At 42.6% G+C, this 20,642-nt stretch overlaps 1 protein-coding gene across 1 annotated transcript in view; it reads left to right on the plus strand.

Moving 5' to 3' along the window:
- Positions 1-20,642, plus strand: part of LOC124596559 (Down syndrome cell adhesion molecule-like protein Dscam2) — a 183,605-nt gene that overhangs the window by 11,601 nt on the left and 151,362 nt on the right. The gene's annotated exons all lie outside the window — the stretch shown is intronic.

Consider the following 20,642-nt stretch of genomic DNA (forward strand, 5'->3'; position numbering starts at 1 on the left):
GGAAGCCTTTTCCTGCCACCATCTAATCCCTGCATGCTCTGCCAGGCAGCTGACCTCTCTGCTCCCACCCAAACCCTGCTGTTCCTCTTTCTTCTCTGTTCCAATCTAAATTGCTGTTTCCATTTGATGTGACACAGTGGCATTCTGGCAAGAGAAGTATGCATGAGGTGTGCTTGTTTGTAGGAATTGTGTGTGTGTGTGGTTTTTTTTTTTTTTTTTTTTTTTTTTTTTTTTTTTTTTTTTTTTTTTGCCAAAAGCTCAAATGTGTAACAGTCCTTCCATCATACCTACCTGCAACTCGACGAATCATCCTTAACACAAGTAGCAATCCAGCCTTTTCAAAATATTGTTAGTAACATTCGTCAGTAATTTTTATTGTGTTGAAGGAAAATTCAGTTAAGAAAACAAATAAATTGTCAGAATTGTTGACAAGCACCTAGCTACAGGAAGCAACATGTGTAGTACTGCTGACAAAAGTAAAAAGGGGAACACTGCCTAGCTTTCAGTTACTGCTTTCTCTGTATATCATCTTCAGATTGACTGGGGAGAGGCCACTAGATCTGAATTTCTTTTTTAAGTCTGAATTCTTCAGCTTTATTTAAAGTTCTCAGTTTAATTGATATCAATTGCAGAACTGAAAAGTATTGTCTTGCCCCTCAGTGATAAATCGGATAAATCGTGTACAAAACAGATAACCAGCATAATATATCTCAATAGAGGGCACAATCAAATCAATGTCCCTAATGGTGAATTCCTTCCTTCCTTCCTTTCTGCCTATCGTATTGACAGCATCAGCAAGTCATCTACATTGTAGAGAGCTTGGCTTTATAATCCAGATTACGAAGATGGACTGACCCTCTAAAATAATGGTTTTAATTTCAAGATGTCATATGTGACAACAGATTGTATGGATACTGAGTTGAAACATTGTCATTAGTAGGGCACCTCAGGGATATCTGTCACATCTTCTCGGTATTATGCTTGCTAAGGTATGTGAGGCTGTGACTGTGTTGACTTGTCCTTTCAGAGAACACTGTGATAATAGTGCCATACTTAGCAATCAAATACAACCTCTCGCTCATGGAAAGGTCTGTACCTAAAGATTGGAAACTTGCACAAGTCATACCAATACTCAAGAAAGTTTTTGTATCCCGCCTGGAAGGTGGTGCGTGGGTACAAACAGGAGCAGGAAAAATACCTCGGTACTGCAAGTAAGTAAAAGTGGTTTACACAAACAAACACAAACATACACACAAAATTCTAGCTTTCGCAACCAATGGTTGCCTCGTCAGGAAAGAGGGAAGGAGAAGGAAAGACAAAAGGATATGGGTTTTAAGGGAGAGGGTAAGGAGTCATTCCAATCCCGGGAGCGGAAAGACTTACCTTAGGGGGAAAAAAGGACAGGTATACACTCGCACACACACACATATCCATCCACACATACACAGACACAAGCAGACATATGTGTATGTGTGGATGGATATGTGTGTGTGTGCGAGTGTATACCCGCAACCGAGCGCCTCCCCAGGTGGTGGATAGGGGAATGCCTCCTAGATATAGGTGGTACCGAGGAAATGAAATACTCGGGGCGGACCAAAACTACTAGTAGCGTCTGTTCCCACAGTGGGCGGCTACAAGAGGCGTCTGCTCCACATGTCAGTGGCGGCCTCAACCAACCTCCTGATCTGGAAAGTCAGGTTGTACTCGGCAGCATGCCATACATCCAACTACTAAACATCATGATGGTACAACGAGAAAAATCTCATTACCCCGGGCCCCAGTCAATAGACTGGGATTGTCGTGAGCATCGGATTCCGGGGGCTCACGGACATCATGAGAAGAATCGGAGCTTCTCAAACTCCCTCAAGACCAACTGCAAACACTACATCGGCACACTCAACGTGAACACACTGATGAAGACAGGAAAGATGAAACGACTGACAGACACTCTCGAAAAATTTCAAATCAAAATATGTGCACTGCAAGAAACACGATTCACAGACGAAGACCATTTCAACACGGAGAATTTCAGAATATACAAAGGAAAACCATCGAGACAACTGAAAAACCTAAGGCTTTTTGGCACAGGATTTGCAGTACACAGGTTCATCACGGACAGCATAATAGACTTTTCGTCACCAAACGAAAGAATCAGCACCATCACAGTGAAATCAGCCAATAAATCCTACACAAAAATCAACGCACATGCACCGACTAATGACTACAACAGGAAAAACCCGGACGAAATTGATGACTTCTGGACCACAATGGAAGAAACTATCAGAAAAATTCCTGCACATAGAGTCAAAATAATACTGGGAGACTTCAACGCCAAACTCGGAAAAGAAAAGATATACAGACATATCACAGGAAAACATACTCCACACAAGGACACCAACAAAAGCGGAAAACATCTGATAGACATTTGCAAAAGCCACGACCTCGCCATTATGTCAACAAAATTCAAGAAACCAACACGAAAACTTACCACATGGAAATTCCCCAGCGGAAAGCAAGAACTACAAATCGACCACGTAATAGTGCAGAAAGACTCACAAAAAGAAATTTTGAACATAGACACCCGTAAAGGCTACTTCGACTCAGACCACCACCTACTACAGATTAGGATTTGTCTTTTGCCCAAGAAAAAGCTCCAGAAGAACAAAATTGTTAGACCAGACCCAGAATACGTTACTTTAAACCAGACACAAATATTACACAAAATGAAAATGGAGAAAACGACAGACTGGACACAACTTTCACGAAGAATCCGAGAGGCCATGAAACTAGCACAAGCACCACGAACACGGAAACACCGTTGGTGGAACCACACATGTGACCAAGCTATTGACCAACGAATCAGTGCATGGAAAAAATTTAGTTGCCATAAATCCCAAGAGAATTGGATGAACTTCTTGAAAACACAGAAGCAATCAAGCAAAATCATTCGCAGTGAAAAACGACGGTATGACAAACGGCGACTGACAGAGATCGAATCGGACTTCATGAAGAACAATACAAGAAACTTCTACAGAACGTTCAGAGAAAATATGACTGGATATCAACCACCCAACTTGTGCTTCAGAAGACCGGATGGAACCCTAGAAACCAATACCAAAAACAATTGTGACATTCTGGCAAAGTACTTTGAAAAACTGCTCAACACGGACCCCCCCATGGAAGAAATGATAACAGAAACGAGCACATACAATCCAGATAGTGAACCTCCAACTCTAGAAGAAGTTAAAGAAATAATAAAGTCACTCAAGAATCGTAGAGCACCAGGAGAAGATGGCATCATCGCGGAAATCTGGAAGTTACAAGACCCAGAACTCACCAAAGACATCCACAGGATCTTGGAAGACCATGAAAATTCCTGACGACTGGAAAACTGCCCTGATACACCCACTACACAAAAAAGGTGACAAGACTAACCCGAACAACTACAGAGGAATATCGCTACTACCGGTCACATACAAGATCCTCTCTAAAGCTTTACTGAACAGAGTAGAATGCCAAACCGACCACTTGATTGGGGAATACCAAGCAGGCTTCCGTAAAGGGCGGTCTTGTGCGGAACAAATTTGGAACCTGAAAATGATTTTACAACACAAACAGAACCTGATCATTACCTTTGTTGACTTCAAAAAGGCGTAAGACTCTATCGACCGGAAAACTCTCTTCAAAATTCTAGCAGAATACAAAGTAGACAACAAAACACGGGCTATCATAGAGCAAACTTTAACCAACACGACCTCCAAAGTAAAGTTCTGTGGGGAACTATCAGAGCCCTTTGAAATTCGCACAGGTGTCCAACAAGGCGATGGCCTCTCACCTCTCCTTTTCAATCTGGTGTTAGATAAGGTCATAAAAGAATGGGAAACATCACAACAGGGGATAACCTTAGGAAACCTACAGATTAAATGCCTGGCTTTTGCAGACGATTTGGCGATTGTCACGAAAGGTATAAAGGAAACAAAAGACGCTATTGAAAAACTGCACGAAATCGCTTCCAAAACTAGACTACAGATCTCTTACGAAAAGACACAGTTTATGAGCACAAAGAAACTCTCATCTCTGAACACAAAGTATGGCACGATTTACAAAACAGCAAACTTCAAATACCTCGGTGAAACACTACAAATGAGTGGACATAACAGAGACTCAAATGAAGAAAGAAAGACTAAACTGGACAAGGCATACAAAGTAGTGTGGAATCATTACAACAAGAAGTCTATCTCACAAAAAGCCAAATTACGCCATTACGACATGGTGGTGCTTCCCGAGGCACTATATGCAGCAGAGACCACACCAATCCGAGGGCATACACGTATCAGACAATTAGAAAAAGTAGAACGGAAAATACTTAGGAAAATATTTGGCGCAACTAACAACAATGGGATATGGATCAAGAAACCTACAGAGGAACTGTTCAAACATACGGAGACAATCACAGAAAAGATTAGAAAACGCAGACTACAATTCTATGGACACCTATACAGAATGCCATCACACAGGCTGACCAAACAGATCTTTGACTGGGTAACCACTAGAAACAACAAATGGGTGGCAGAGGTAGAAAACGACCTGAACCAGCTCAACATAATAGCAGACACAATAAACGACAGAATAAAGTTCAGAAACATCATTAAGAAAAGTAAACTACATGAGATACAATGCGACAAACGAACAGGCATAAAATGGACCGAAGAACGCAAGCAAGATCACAGCCAGTAGATGAAAGAAATATGGGCAACCAAAAAGGCAATCAAGATGAAGCCAAAGACACGAAGCCGACAAGAAGCATGGACAGAGGACCGGAAACAGAAACACAGCGAGCGAATGAGGGAAGTTTGGGCAGCAAGGAAGGCAGCAAAAGGAACTGGCCATGTAGTTTAGTCCAAATGCGCTCTTTAAGGGCAAAACACCAAAATATATATATATATATATATATATATATATATATATATATATATATATATATATATATATATATATATTTTTTTTTTTTTTTTCTTTCCTCATTACCTTAGCCAGCTTCATCCTGACCCACAACTTCTTCACTTTTGAAGGCCAGACATACCAACAATTAAAGGGAACAGCCATGGGTACCAGGATGGCCCCTTCGTACGCCAACCTATTCATGGGTCGCTTAGAGGAAGCCTTCTTGGTTACCCACGCCTGCCAACCCAAAGTTTGGTACAGATTTATTGATGACATCTTCATGATCTGGACTCACAGTGAAGAAGAACTCCAGAATTTCCTCTCCAACCTCAACTCCTTTGGTTCCATCAGATTCACCTGGTCCTACTCCAAATCCCATGCCACTTTCCTTGACGTTGACCTCCACCTGCCCAATGGCCAGCTTCACACGTCCGTCCACATCAAACCCACCAACAAGCAACAGTACCTCCACTACGACAGCTGCCACCCATTCCACATCAAACGGTCCCTTCCCTACAGCCTAGGTCTTCGTGGCAAACGAATCTGCTCCAGTCTGGAATCCCTGAAGCATTACACCAACAACCTGACAACAGCTTTCGCATCCCGTAACTACCCTCCCGACCTGGTACAGAAGCAAATAACCAGAGCCACTTCCTCATCCTCTCAAACCCAGAACCTCCCACAGAAGAACCACAAAAGTGTCCCACTTGTGACAGGATACTTTCCGGGACTGGATCAGATTCTGAATGTGGCTCTCCAGCAGGGATACGACTTCCTCAAATCCTGCCCTGAAATGAGATCCATCCTTCATGAAATCCTCCCCACTCCACCAAGAGTGTCTTTCCGCCATCCACCTAACCTTTGTAACCTCTTAGTTCATCCCTATGAAATCCCCAAACCACCTTCCCTACCCTCTGGCTCCTACCCTTGTAACCGCCCCCGGTGTAAAACCTCTCCCATGCACCCTCCCACCACCACCTACTCCAGTCCTGTAACCCGGAGGGTGTACATGATCAAAGGCAGAGCCACGTGTGAAAGCACCCACGTGATCTACCAACTGACCTGCCTACACTGTGACGCATTCTATGTGGGAATGACCAGCAACAAACTGTCCATTCGCATGAATGGACACAGGCAGACAGTGTTTGTTGGTAATGAGGATCACCCTGTGGCTAAACATGCCTTGGTGCACGGCCAGCACATCTTGGCACAGTGTTACACCGTCCGAGTTATCTGGATACTTCCCACCAACACCAACCTATCCGAACTCAGGAGATGGGAACTTGCTCTTCAATATATCCTCTCTTCCCGTTACCCACCAGGCCTCAATCTCCGCTACTTTCAAGTTGCCGCCACTCATACCTCACCTGTCATTCAACATCATCTTTGCCTCTGCACTTCCGCCTCGACTGACATCTCTGCCCAAACTCTTTGTCTTTAAATATGTCTGCTTGTGTCTGTATATGTGTGGATGGAGATATGTGTGTGTGTGCGAGTGTATACCCGTCCTTCTTTCCCCCTAAGGTAAGTCTTTCCGCTCCCGGGATTGGAATGACTCCTTACCCTCTCCCTTAAAACCCACTTCCTTTCGTCTTTCCCTCTCCTTCCCTCTTTCCTGATGAGGCAACAGTTTGTTGCGAAAGCTTGAATTGTGTGTGTATGTTTGTGTTTGTTTGTGTGTCTGTCGACCTGCCAGCACTTTCATTTGGTAAGTCACATCATCTATGTTTTTAGATATATATTTCCTACGTGGAATGTTTCCCTCTATTATAACCATATATATACACTCCTGGAAATGGAAAAAAGAACACATTGACACCGGTGTGTCAGACCCACCATACTTGCTCTGGACACTGCGAGAGGGCTGTACAAGCAATGATCACACGCACGGCACAGCGGACACACCAGGAACCGCGGTGTTGGCCGTCGAATGGCGCTAGCTGCGCAGCATTTGTGCACCGCCGCCGTTAGTGTCAGCCAGTTTGCCGTGGCATACGGAGCTCCATCGTAGTCTTTAACACTGGTAGCATGCCGCGACAGCGTAGACGTGAACCGTATGTGCAGTTGACGGACTTTGAGCGAGGGTGTATAGTGGGCATGCGGGAGGCCGGGTGGACGTACCGCCGAATTGCTCAACACGTGGGGCGTGAGGTCTCCACAGTACATCGATGTTGTCGCCAGTGGTCGGCGGAAGGTGCATGTGCCCGTCGACCTGGGACCGGACTGCAGCGACGCACGGATGCACGCCAAGACCGTAGGATCCTACGCAGTGCCGTAGGGGACCGCACCACCACTTCCCAGCAAATTAGGGACACTGTTGCTCCTGGGGTGTCGGCGAGGACCATTCGCAACCGTCTCCATGAAGCTGGGCTACTGTCCCGGACACCGTTAGGCCGTCTTCCGCTCACGCCCCAACATCGTGCAGCCCGCCTCCAGTGGTGTCGCGACAGGCGTGAATGGAGGGATGAATGGAGACGTGTCGTCTTCAGCGATGAGAGTCGCTTCTGCCTTGGTGCCAATGATGGTCGTATGCGTGTTTGGCGCCGTGTAGGTGAGCGCCACAATCAGGACTGCATACGACCGAGGCACACAGGGCCAACACCCGGCATCATGGTGTGGGGAGCGATCTCCTACACTGGCCGTACACCACTGGTGATCGTCGAGGGGACACTGAATAGTGCACGGTACATCCAAACCATCATCGAACCCATCGTTCTACCATTCCTAGACCGGCAAGGGAACTTGCTGTTCCAACAGGACAATGCACGTCCGCATGTATCCCGTGCCACCCAACGTGCTCTAGAAGGTGTAAGTCAACTACCCTGGCCAGCAAGATCTCCGGATCTGTCCCCCATTGAGCATGTTTGGGACTGGATGAAGCGTCGTCTCACGCGGTCTGCACGTCCAGCACGAACGCTGGTCCAACTGAGGCGCCAGGTGGAAATGGCATGGCAAGCCGTTCCACAGGACTACATCCAGCACCTCTACGATCGTCTCCATGGGAGAATAGCAGCCTGCATTGCTGCGAAAGGTGGATATACACTGTACTAGTGCCGACATTGTGCATGCTCTGTTGCCTGTGTCTATGTGCCTGTGGTTCTGTCAGTGTGATCATGTGATGTATCTGACCCCAGGAATGTGTCAATAAAGTTTCCCCTTCCTGGGACAATGAATTCACGGTGTTCTTATTTCAATTTCCAGGAATGTGTATATATATATATATATATATATATATATATATATATATATATATATATATATATATATATATATATATATAGACACACACAGAGGCATACATAACTTGTACAGATGAGCACAGTCTCAAGCTGAAGCTAAGTGTCTTGGCCGTCTGCTCTTGATCAAAATGGGCAGAATCTGCAGCCGAGCTTGTAGAGAACAGCGCCAGGTAGAGGGTGCTGTCGTTGGTTTCGTCGTAGTGCCAACTTATGAACTTGCCATGGCATCGTTGCTATTGATACCACATCCCTCCCCCCTGAAATGATGCACCATCGTTGAGTATGGCTTCCGAGGGTGGGTGGGGGGACTCAGGGGCGGTGCAGCTGAGGGGGCAGACAGCAGAACTGCCGGCGTGCGCTGTCCACCCGCAACCCCGAATTGCTCGCGAGGGGGTGAGGAAAACGCCACGTGGAAAGCATGCCCAGGCCATGCACCGCTACTGGTTATGCTCAGATGAGGAGGTGGAGCAATGACGTCCTTGGGCAATGGCGGTGGCATGACGGCAACCTCAGCGTCCATTGTTTCTAGCACCGCAGAGGAACACAGCAGCGGCGGTGGCGGCCGCCGCTGCCAGAGGTGGGGCCATGGTAGCAAGAGGCGCCCGTCTGGTGCAGATGACCAGACTGGTGGCGGCAACAATGGCAGGCATGCGTGTTGAGATGTGAGTGGCGGACGCGGCATCAGTAGAGTCATGGACTGAGGCGGCAGAAGCTGCGAAGCCTCCAATTCTGCCAGGAAACAGCCAGCAGCAGAAAAGGACGGCACAAATGTATCTGGTTCCAGTGTTGCTTGACAGTGCTGGAGGGACAAGAAATGAGAAATAAATTGCAGCTAAGCTGGCAAAGAATGCAACCCTGCTCCCAGCGCTGCCTGCCAGAGAAAATGTGAAACAACACCAAATCATGCGGTGCCAAGCCAGAACAAGGCAAAGCAGCGGGAGCTTGCGACGGCGGGTGCAATAGCTGCAGGAGCGACCAATGGGCGCGGCCATGTAGCAATTCTGCTGGAGAATGTGTGCTGTGTGGCTGAGAGCAATAGGTAACAAGGGAAGTTCAGAGCACACACTCGCAAGAGTGCGTGGTGCGCAACTTGCTCATTTGTGATTTAAACGTATTCACAAAGTGTTAAGCCTTGCTGTTCAGCTGGGGGTGCAATGAGGTTGAGGTCAGATGGCGAATGCCATTAGCAGCACAGAATGCTTCAAACTCTGAGGACACGAATTGGGGCCATTGTCGGAGACAATAACTTCAGGAAGCCCCTCAATGCAAAAAATAGACGTCAAAGCCCGAATAGTACTGACAGATGTTGCAGAAGACATAGATAGAACAAAAGGAAAGTTGCTGTACGCATCAATAACTATAACCAGCGGGTGTCCCAGAATGGACCCGCAAAACCAATATGAATGTGCTGCCAAGGCACAGTAGGAACCGGCCACACAAAGAAGCGCAGGTGGGGAGCAGATTGATGCTCCGTGCAAGAGCGACAGTTTGCAAGCAAATTCTCAATATTTTTATCAATGCCGACCTAAGTGCAGTGACGATGGGCTAATTGCTTCATCCGCACTATACCCCACTGACCAGTGTGCAGTAAACAGAGAATTTCCGACTGCAACGAACAAGGTACAACCAGACGAGACTGATCATTGTCAGTTTGTAACAAGATAACACCGTGGTGTTCAGACAAGTTGTGACGTTGCGCAAAGTAATGTCGAACGAGTGGATCCCGAATCTGCATAGCAGATGGAGGCAATTGAGTACGAATATACTGCAAAAGAATCTGCAAAGAAGCATCGGCAGCTGTCGCAGCAGCAAAGCAATGAAAATCCACCGGAAAACCATCCGCTAATTCCTTATTTTGTGAATCAATAAACATGCAGGACAGTTTGGAAGAATCAAACACTTCGTCAGGACTGATAAGGAGACAAGACAAAGCATCAGCATTGCCATGCCGGGCCATAGGCCAAAACAAAATTTCGTAATTGTAGTTAGACAAAAACAAAGACCAACATTGCAATTTTTGTGCAGTACGGGCCGGAACCGGCTTTGACGGGTGGAACAACGATGTCAATGGCTTATGGTCGGTGACCAAATAGAACTTGCGACCGTACAAAAAATTGTGAAACTTTGTCACTACATAGACAATAGCTAAGGCTTCTTTCTTGATTTGAGAATAGTTTTGCTGGGCAGAACTGAGCAACTTAAGACGCAAAAGCGATCGGGCGATCGACAGCATTTAATGCAGTGTGAGAGAACGGTTCCAATGCTGAGAGAAGATGCATCGACAGCCAAAACAACTGGTTTGGAGGGATTGAAAGGAATCAAACAGCGATCGCTCAACAAAGCAGATTTGAGCTTGTGGAAAGCAGCATCACATTCCGAAGACCAAACAAAGGGAATGTTCTTATGCCGAAGGTGATGCAAAGGTGCTGAAATCTGCGCTGTATTTGGTATAAACCGAATATAATATGTAATTTTGCCCAACACAGACTGAAGTTCTTTCAAGTTCCTGGGTGCTGGCAACTCTCTAATTGCACTGAGATGTGACGGTGAGGGGTAGATATCCTGTCCAATAATCATATGTCCTAAATACTGAATCTCAGTTTGAAAAAAATTGCATTTGTCTCTGTTACACTTTAGTCCTGCCTGCAAAAGTACAGTAAATAAGGCATGCAAATTGCACAAATGTTCGTCAGGGGTTCGACCTGATACAACTATATCGTCCAGATAATTGGAACAACCAGGGACAGTGGCACACAACTGCTGCAAATAAGACTGAAAAATAGCATGAGCCAAAGCAGAACCGAATGGAACGCGGCAAAACTTGAAAAATCCAAGGTGGGTGGTGATCACAGAATAGTGCTGCGACTGTTCGTCGAGCGGAATCTGGAAGTATGCATCCTGCAAGTCATTCTTGGAAAAGAATTTTGCCACACCAAGCGTATCAAAAATGTCTTCAGGATGCGGTAAGGGAAACGTAGCTACCACTGTTTGGGGATTTACTGTAGACTTAAAGTGAGCACAAATACGGAGACGGCAGTTTGGTTTCTTGGCACACACTATAGACAAAGCCCATGGCAAAGCTGAAACAGGTTCGATGACACCACTGTCTTGCAAATGCGTAAGTTCGTAGCATCACTAGAGCGGAGCACATGGAAAGACACTGTGCGGGTCGTCACACCATATATGACTTGCAAACTACACATGCCGAGCACTGAGAATTCCTGTCCAGTAAATACAGTCAGCATGGAATGCGAATAACAAAGCGGGAGCGAACCAAGCAAGTCATACGTTGATTTGCTCAGTAAAGAAACTGACACATCAGTGTCCAGATGCATGCCAACAGAATGTCCAGAAATGTTCAAAGTCACAAAAAGTTTCCTCACATCGCGCTGAATGCAAGAGGAGGTGTCTGGCAATGCTTGATTCATACAACGAACTGTCGAAGCATATGAAGCAGAAGGCTTTCAATAAATGGCATTAATGTCCATAAGCTGATGTAAATCATGATCATGGCGGTTGCCATTTCGGTGACACCCATGCGAGTCACGCGAATGGGAGACAAATTCGTAATTCTTGTTTCTCTTACTGCACACAGCTTGTGCATGTCCTTTCTTATTACAAAAATAACACTTTGCTTGATGGGATGGGCAACTGTCCCGTGGGTGGGCACGAAAGCTGTCCGGGCAAGATTTCAGTTTCTTAGTGGGTGCCTGATATGAAACATGTTTACTTGCGTGCGAGCAGTGTAGTGTGGCTGGCTGGGCTGGGCGGAAGAGCACGTATTGTGCTGCACTAACAGTACACACACCTGGGGTCACATCGAACGTGGAAGTAGTCATGTCTAAAGTATCTTGTCTGTCTAGCAAGTCTACTACTTCCTGCAAAGATGGGTTTTTAAATTTGAGGATTTGTTCACAGATGCGGTGATTCGCCACATTCTGCACAGTAGCATCTCTAATCATTATATCCACATATAAGCGTCCACATGAGCAATTAAAGTCACAATCAGATGTTAGTCGCTGAAGGTCTGCTAACCAAGATTTATTCAACTGGGTAGGGCCACGCCAGAGGCGAAAGAATTTGTAGCGTGCAGCTACCACATTGACACTATCACGGAAGTGGGTGTTCAAAGCATCAATCACTTAGTCGTAAGTTTTAGTTTCTGGGCGGGTGGTGGGAAACAATTTGATGAGCACACGGTATAACACAGCACCCACATTGGCAATGAAAAAGGCAAGCTGCTCTGTACCTTGTATGTTGTATGCTGTGAAGTTTGCCTCGAGCTGGGCTATGTATTCTGGGCAGCGTTCAGCGTCAGGATTGAAGGCACGAACTGGCGGCACTGTTGGCGGCGCCGAAACAGCTGCAGTTTGTAGCATGACCAGTCCATTTATGGCAGCTGCGTCTTTTGCTGAGACTGAAAACGTACAAGATCAGATAGTGAAGCATGTTCCTGTGGTGAAGCAAAAAAAGGAAATGGTAGGGAAAACCTCGTCGCCAACTTTTGTATCCCATGTGGAAGGCGGCGCGTGGGTACTAACAGGTGCAGGAAAAATACGTCGGTACTTCACGTAAGTAAAAGTGGTTTACTGGAGCCTGAATATATATACGGAGGCATACATAACTTGTACAAATGAGCACAGTTTCAAGCTGAAGCTAAGTGCCCCGGCCGTCTGCTCTTGATCAAAATGGGCAGTATCTGCAGCCGAGCTCGTAGAGCACAGCAGTAGAGGGCGCTGTCATCGGTGTCGTCATAGTGCCAACTTATGAACTTGACGTGCCATCATTGCTATCGATACCACAAAAATAAATATGAGCAATTCACTGAATTACAGACCCATATCACTCACTTTGATTTGCAGTAGGATTTTGGAAGATTTAATGTGTTGAGCACTATGAATTACCTTGAAGAAAATGATGTATTGTCATACAGCCAATACGGATTTTGAAAATATTGTTCCTGTGAAACAAAACTAGCTCTTAATTCTCATTAAGTAATGAGCGCTATCAACAGGCATTCATATCTTATTCCATATTTTTGGATTTCCAGAAGGTTTATGATACCATTGCTCACAAGGAACTTCTAACCAAATTGTGTGCATATGGACTGTTAACTCAGTTTCATGACTAGATTAGTGATTTCCTGTCAAAAAGGTCACAGTTTGTAGTTAATTGACAGAAAGTCACCTTGTAAAACAGAAGTAATACATGGCATTCCCCAAGGAAGTGTCATAGGCCCTCTGCTGTTTTTGCTCTACATAAACGATTTAGGTGACAATCTGAGCAGCCCTCTCAGATTCTTTGCAGATAGTGCTGTCATATACCATCTAGTAAAGTCATTATATGGTCAAAATCAGTTGCAAAATTATTTAGACAAGTTATCTCAGTGGTGCAAAAAATGGCAATTGACTCTAAACATGTGTGAAGTCATCCATATGAATAATAAAACGAACCTGCTAAATTTTGGTTACACAATAAATCACAAAAATCTAAAGCCTGTAAATTCAACTAAATACTTAAAGATTACAATTATGAATAACTTAAACTGGAGCGATCACATAAATAATGTTTTGAGAAAGCAAACCGAAGGCTGTGATTTATTTGCAGAACACGTAGAAAATGCAACAGGTCAACTAAAGAGACTGCATATCCTACACTTGTCCACCCTCTTCTGGAGTATAGCTGTGCTGTGTGGAATCCACATCATATAGGATTGATGGAGGACATCGGGGCAGCATACTTTGTACTATTGCAAACTAGTGGAGAGTGTGCAACAGATGTGATAATGGAATTGGGGTGACAGTTGTTAAAACAAAGCTGTTTTGTGGCGGTATCCTTCATGAAATATTAGTCACCAACTTTCTCCTGAGACAATGAAAATATTTTTTTGGTCCTCACCTACATAGGGAGAAATGATCATCGCTATAAAATAAGAGAAATCAGAGCTTACACGGAAAGATTTAAGTGTTTGTTTTTCATGCACACTATTTGGGAGTGGAGCAATAGAGAAACAATATGATGAAGGTGGTTTGCTGAACCCACTGCTAGGCACTTAATTATGAATTTTAGGCACTTAATTATGAATTGCTCAGTAATCATGTAGATATATGTATGTAGTCTTATGTGAACCAAATGTCTGTTATGAGTTACCAGGAAATCTCCATGCCAGCGGCTTGGAAAGGCTGTTGGGTAGTACTAAAACCAAACTGATTAAACATATTCATATGAACTGTCAGCCTGAAGATGAACTATCTAAGAAGGCAAAAACCTGTAGCAGTACAACATGTCATGTCTGAGAAAGGATTTAGAAAGCTTGGGAAAGATACATGTTTGTACATACTAAAGATACTTCATGGTTTTGATGGAAACTGAACTTAGGTCTTAAGAATGGGATGGTAGTTGTAGAAAATATCAGGACTGAAACATTACTTTCATTGGAGATATCTGATGATTACCGAGTCATACAACAGACTAAATTATATCAATGGAGTTGTAATATGCAAAGAAATCATATATCGCGGTAGAGATGAACGGAAACAAGAGTGGGAGTGTCTGTTTTTCACTGATGTTGGAAGTGATACCAAGGAGGGAAATGATGTGCTATGTAGGATAGTAATGTTTGCATTGACAGTTGTCATTCTGGTATTTCCAAGTTGTATTACAGCAAGTCTTATTTGCCTAGCTCTTTGAGATGTTGTATAAACCACATTTTGGTTATAGCACACTTGCATGTAATGGCCAAGAAATTTATGGCAGTCATGCAGAAGCTGTTAATGAAGCAGAAATGATATATTTATCAGTGAACCAATGGAAAGTCAAGGATGGAAAACAATAGTATTGTGAAAAGGATAGATTGCTACTCAGCATTCAGATGAGACTTTTAGTTACAGACAGGCACAAAGAAAAGACCGATATACATTTAAGGTTTTGGCCGAAAGGCGTTCTTCGGAAGTAGAAAACACACATACATTCACACAAGCATGACCCAGACACACATGACCACTGTCTGTGTCTGCTATCCTGGACTACTCCAAAAACTCTACAAACCCTACCCCACTGTTCTCCCTACCGGCCACTCCATTGTATCCACATGTCCAGAGAAGGCATTCTCTCTCTTTGTTTATCAGCATATCTTCAACCCACCACTTGTCCCAGTCATACACATTGACTATGGCAGTGGTCAGTAATGAGACAGTGCATTTGTGTTGTGAAGTTCAGATTCTTATCCAGCAATCCAAATTTAGATTTTTCCTAGCTTCCCAAAAATCATTGAGGCAAATGGTAGGATGGTTCCATTGAAAAGAACACAGTTAATTTTGTTGCCTATCTCTCTATAATCCAAGCATGTGATCCATCCAGAAAAATCTCATCATCTGTAAGACATTAAATCCTAATCTATAAACGAGAAATGCCTCCCTTCATAGCTTTTAATAATAAATATTATGAATTTCTAGCCACTAAGTCTCGTACCGGCACATGGCAGTTCCTACTGGCTCAATTGCACAAATAAAGTTTAGTTTGATGATGAAAATAATCAGTTTACTGGTTCTGTTACCAGTTGTGGAAAACCTGTTGTACAACTGACAACAGAACCAGTAAATCTATTGTTTTCATCTTTCCTTTTATGTGTAAGAATATACATAATCTCATCAAAAGAATCTGGAGACACTTATGTAATGGAGAATTTACAAATAGATATCACGAGAATCAGACCCACCAGTATAAAAGGTGGTATTGAAACAGTAACAGCAGAATGTGTTGGCCAGAAGATCTCAGTAATTTTGAAAGTGGGCTAGTCATTGAATGTCACCTGAGTAACACATCAATTGGACATTCAAACTCTTCTAAAACTTCCCAGTTCAACTGTTGTTTATGTGATTGTGAAGTGAAAATGTGAAGGAACTACCACAGCTAAACCAAGATCAGGTAGATTTCATGTGCTGACAAACAGGGACTGTCAGATGCAGAACATGGTTGTAAAAAATTACATTAAATGAGCAAAAGCAAACACTTCTGAGTTAGTTACCAATAGTCTCGTTGGCACAATGACTGTGTGTGGAAGTTAGAAAGAATGGGGTACAGCAGTCCAGCAGCTCCCTGTAAGCTACATATTTCTGTACTCAGTGCTAAGTGATGCTTGAGGTGGGATAAAGAGAGATGTCACTGGGCCGTGGATGACTGGAAATGAGTGATTTGGAGTGGGAACTGTGCTATATCATGTGGCATCTGATGTAAGGGTTAAGTTTGGCAAATGCCTGGAGAACATTACCCACCATCATGTATAGTGCCAACAGTGAAGTTCTGATGAAGGGGATCATGTTACAGTATGGGCTTGTTTTTGTGGTTAGGGTTTTATCCCATTGTTGCACTTAAGAAAACACTAAACATGGAAGGACATGACCGAATTCTAACATCATTATATATTGTGTGTAGTAGAAGAACAGTTTATAAACAGTAATTGTTCATATCAATATTACAATGCACTTTGTCATTCTGTGTGCCAGTGATTTGTGGACAATAACATTTGAGGAGTGTTTTTTGAAAAATTGATAAATGCTCAAAATTCAAATTTTTGCAGTTACAGATCAAGCTTCTTGCCACACATGACCTGTTGAAACAGTTTTGTTAAAAGCCAATATTTGCTGTTGTTACTGGGCATTGTAAACTACAAGTTCTTGCAAAACTTGATATTTGCCCTCAGCCAGTTAGGCAGAAGTCAATGAACACAAATTTGCTTTCTTGCTTAGAGACATCAATGGAGAATAACAATACAGGATGGCATTGTCAGTGATAATGTGAGAGTATTTTTCAGCAAAAAAGGAAAAAAAAAGTTTAAGAAGAAGAAGAGGATGAAGAAGAAGAACATGAACTGTAGCCAAGCACTAGCCACCAGAACCAACAATAGAAATAAATTAGTGGTTTACACAACAACATTAACTCCAGATTATTGCTCAGTTTGAGCTGGCTTTATCAGGGAGAAGGAACATGAAGAAAGAAATTAAAATGGAGAATATTATTTTGATTAAGTACAGTGTAGGGAGAAAAGGTGGCCAGACAGTACCTGTCAGTGCAGCAATGTTTCAAGCAACATCAAGGATGTTCAAAGGCAGACTCTCAAAAGAAACAAGATCTGGATAAAAATATCCAGTTAAAGAACACACCATATGTTGCACAAATTTTATGCAAAAAAAGCTTTTTGCAGTAACAGAGGAAAATCCAAATATGATTAAAATATTTTTTTTATATATAAAACAGAACTGGCCAGTACCAGAGCTCTCTGTAGGTGAAGTATTCTGTTCAGAGCAGGTTTGGCTATACAATGTGTGCATTATGTTTTATTGCAGACCACAGAAAAATTAAAAGGATTGCTTTTTATACTTGGCTTAAAACAAAAGGACCGAAAGGCTGCAACAGAATAGCGTCTCCCCTGTTAGATTTTTTCAGAAACCTGGAAGTGTTCCAGCCACAAAATGGTCTACGTGAAATTAATTTATTTCTGACTCAAAATAAAACTACAGTATTGAAGAGCACACTGATGGCCTTTACGGAAGAAAGCAGAAAGTTTAACGAGCTGGTACATTGCTTCCCTATTTGTGGTTACAGCTATAATCCTGAAAGAGTGTATGGTAGAGTAGATAAAGACTGCCAGAAAAAGGAAGATAGTCTTTCACCAATTGAATATTATAAAGTTTTAGATCAATATGACATCATCAGAACAATAAAATAAAGATTGGCATGCACAGGATCTCAATTCCATTGCACCAAAAGCAGTCCAATCTAAGACACGTTTCAAAGTAACTGCTCAGTGAGTTATGGTCTGTAGAAAGTCTAATAAGGATGTATTGTATTCAGTATCAGCCACTTAAAATGGAAGTCCTGGAGAGGTTGAAGTACAGAAATAAAAAAAAATACAGCCAGGAAGTGATGAAAGCTGCCACCCTGGAAAGGAAGAATGTGCTCAGAAAGGAAAAGAAAAAGTGTCCCATAAAACTTATGGTATGAGGCATTTTAAAATACCAGAATGAACAGAAGAGTTTTATAAGGACACTGGTAAAAGTAAAATATAGATTGTCAGTTTAGTATTGTTGTAGCCAATATATTGTGTTGTATTTCAATAGCGTTTGTTGCTACTGTGCACTTGTGCTTAAGAGTTGGATACTAAAGTACTATATTGTAGTACAATAATGTATTTATATGCAAAATGAAGAACAAAGTAGCTTTCTAATTAAATGTAAAAGTTAAAAAAGAAATGGAAAAAATCAATTCAAATGTGTATGTTAGCAAAACTTTCGTCTTTACATTTTTTACCAACTTTTGAAAAAAAATTGGGAACTTTGTGAATCTGTTCTGAAATAAACAGTGAAAATTTTGGAAAAGGCAAACACTCAGTTGGAATTATGCCTGCAAAAGCTCTGTAGATCTTAAATTATCTTCTTTATGTAATTAATATTTCAGTATGATATTTTAAAAATGCATTTTCCAAAAAATTTGCTTTTTTGCATTTATCAAGTTTTCAAAACATGCTCCTCATATCTGGAAGGGATAACCTGCCCAATGCCTCAACTTAAACCAATTGGAACACCTTTGGGATGAGTCAGAACATTGACTTGGCTCCAAATGCTAGTGTCTAACATCATCACTACTTTGCCTGGTTTCTGCTCTGGAGCTAAAATAGGGTGCCATTCCTCCACAGATGTTGAAACATCTCACTGAAAGTGTCCCCAGCAGAGTTCAAGCCATCTTAAAGGCAAAGGGTGGACACACCTCATATCAACATCTAGTAATAGGTGTTCTGATATTTTTGATCAGATAATGTACATCTGCTGTTGCTCTAACAGTAACCATTAAAGATAAAATTAAATACTAATCTCCCTCAATTTTCCCCTTCCCACAGCTAAGACTCTAATTATTTTTTCCTTTACTATTCCACAATTCCTGTCTCCTTACAGGTGGTGTCCTTGCTTCCCATTGTGGATGCCACCTTCGTGTACACAAATATCTCCCATTTCCATGGCCTTTTCTGCTATGGAACGTTACCTGTATCAGTATCCTACTGGCACCTGCCCCACCACCTTCCCCCTAAATCTTTTGCACAATTAAATCCTGACACACAATTATTTCTGCTTTTAATTACAAATCCATAGAACTTCAAGGTTACTTCCATGCCATCTCCCTATGCCAGAGAGGTATGGGCCACCTTGAGCAACCCTTCCTGCTCTCCTTGAATCTTTTGTTTGTTCAGATTCATTGATTAAATCTCCATAACGAGTATCCATGCCAAAGATAACCTGTGATCTTTCCTCCAGAACCCGAAAACTTACTCTCTTAATAGGCTACAACTGACTCTTCCCAATTCTACAAGGTACCTTGCTTTGACGTTGACCACCATCACTATTATGGTTCCGTAATAGAATCTTTCCATGTCAAAAGCACCAATTGTGGACTTGCAAATTCATTTAAGATGCAACACACACACAAAAGTAATTTTAACACATAGCAAACATTTCAAGAGTCACTGTCTCATCATGAGCTGTCATTGTTTAAATTATCGGTCAGAAGTACTTTAACATGCAAAGAAGCAATCATAAAGTAAAGTTATGTGGAGAAACAGTTCTTGTCTTACTTTAAAATTTCCACCTTGAGGGCACCTGTTCCATCTCAACACAGTACCACTTCTTCACCTGAATGCCTTCTTTCTTCAGGACTTTATCCCAATGCATCTGCTTTTTGTAAAACCAGCTGATTTTGGGTACAATGGAACAAATAGGTTATTACATTCTTTTGATGTTGTGCCCTTACTTTCCAATGCACAGGACACCAACTGTATAAAATTATGAGACAGTATTGGTTGCCAGGACTTATGTCAAGGAGAAATGTCAGTACTGTCGATAGACATACACCATCCTAGATTTTGGAACAAATAATTCCTTTCTCAGGGAGGAGAGAGTGACGAATTTGGGAGGGTAAAAAGGAAGAGCAGCTCACTCTGGCCCAGGATTAAGACAACACTTCCATTGCAAGGTTGAAGATCTGCCCTCAGATCTCTCCCAAAGGTGAGCAAGCAATTGTGTATCATGATTTTATAGTTTTATCAAGGGAATTTTTCTTAATTGTACTAAATATGCAGGGATCACTTTACTATCACACTGTCTAAAGGTCTTGGTAAATTCCCTGGGAAAGATGATGAGAGGTATTCTGGATCTGAATTTGAAGAAGAACAATGTGTATTTTTGTTTCCTAGAAGAGCAACTGATTTTATGTTTGCACTCAGATCAGTAAAGGAAAAATATTCGGAGAAAAGAAAGGATGTGATAATAGTGTTCTTGATTTTCAGAAGACATATGACAGTGTGCTGGGAGGGCTTAGAAAAATTAAATGCCCCATAGGCTCTAAGCAAAAATTGAGGTGCTTTGTAATAACTGTGAGGGATAGAAGGTCAAAGTTTTTTAGAGCAAAGAG

Source organism: Schistocerca americana, chromosome 2 (genome assembly GCF_021461395.2).
Source record: "Schistocerca americana isolate TAMUIC-IGC-003095 chromosome 2, iqSchAmer2.1, whole genome shotgun sequence".
NCBI lineage: Eukaryota > Metazoa > Arthropoda > Insecta > Orthoptera > Acrididae > Schistocerca > Schistocerca americana.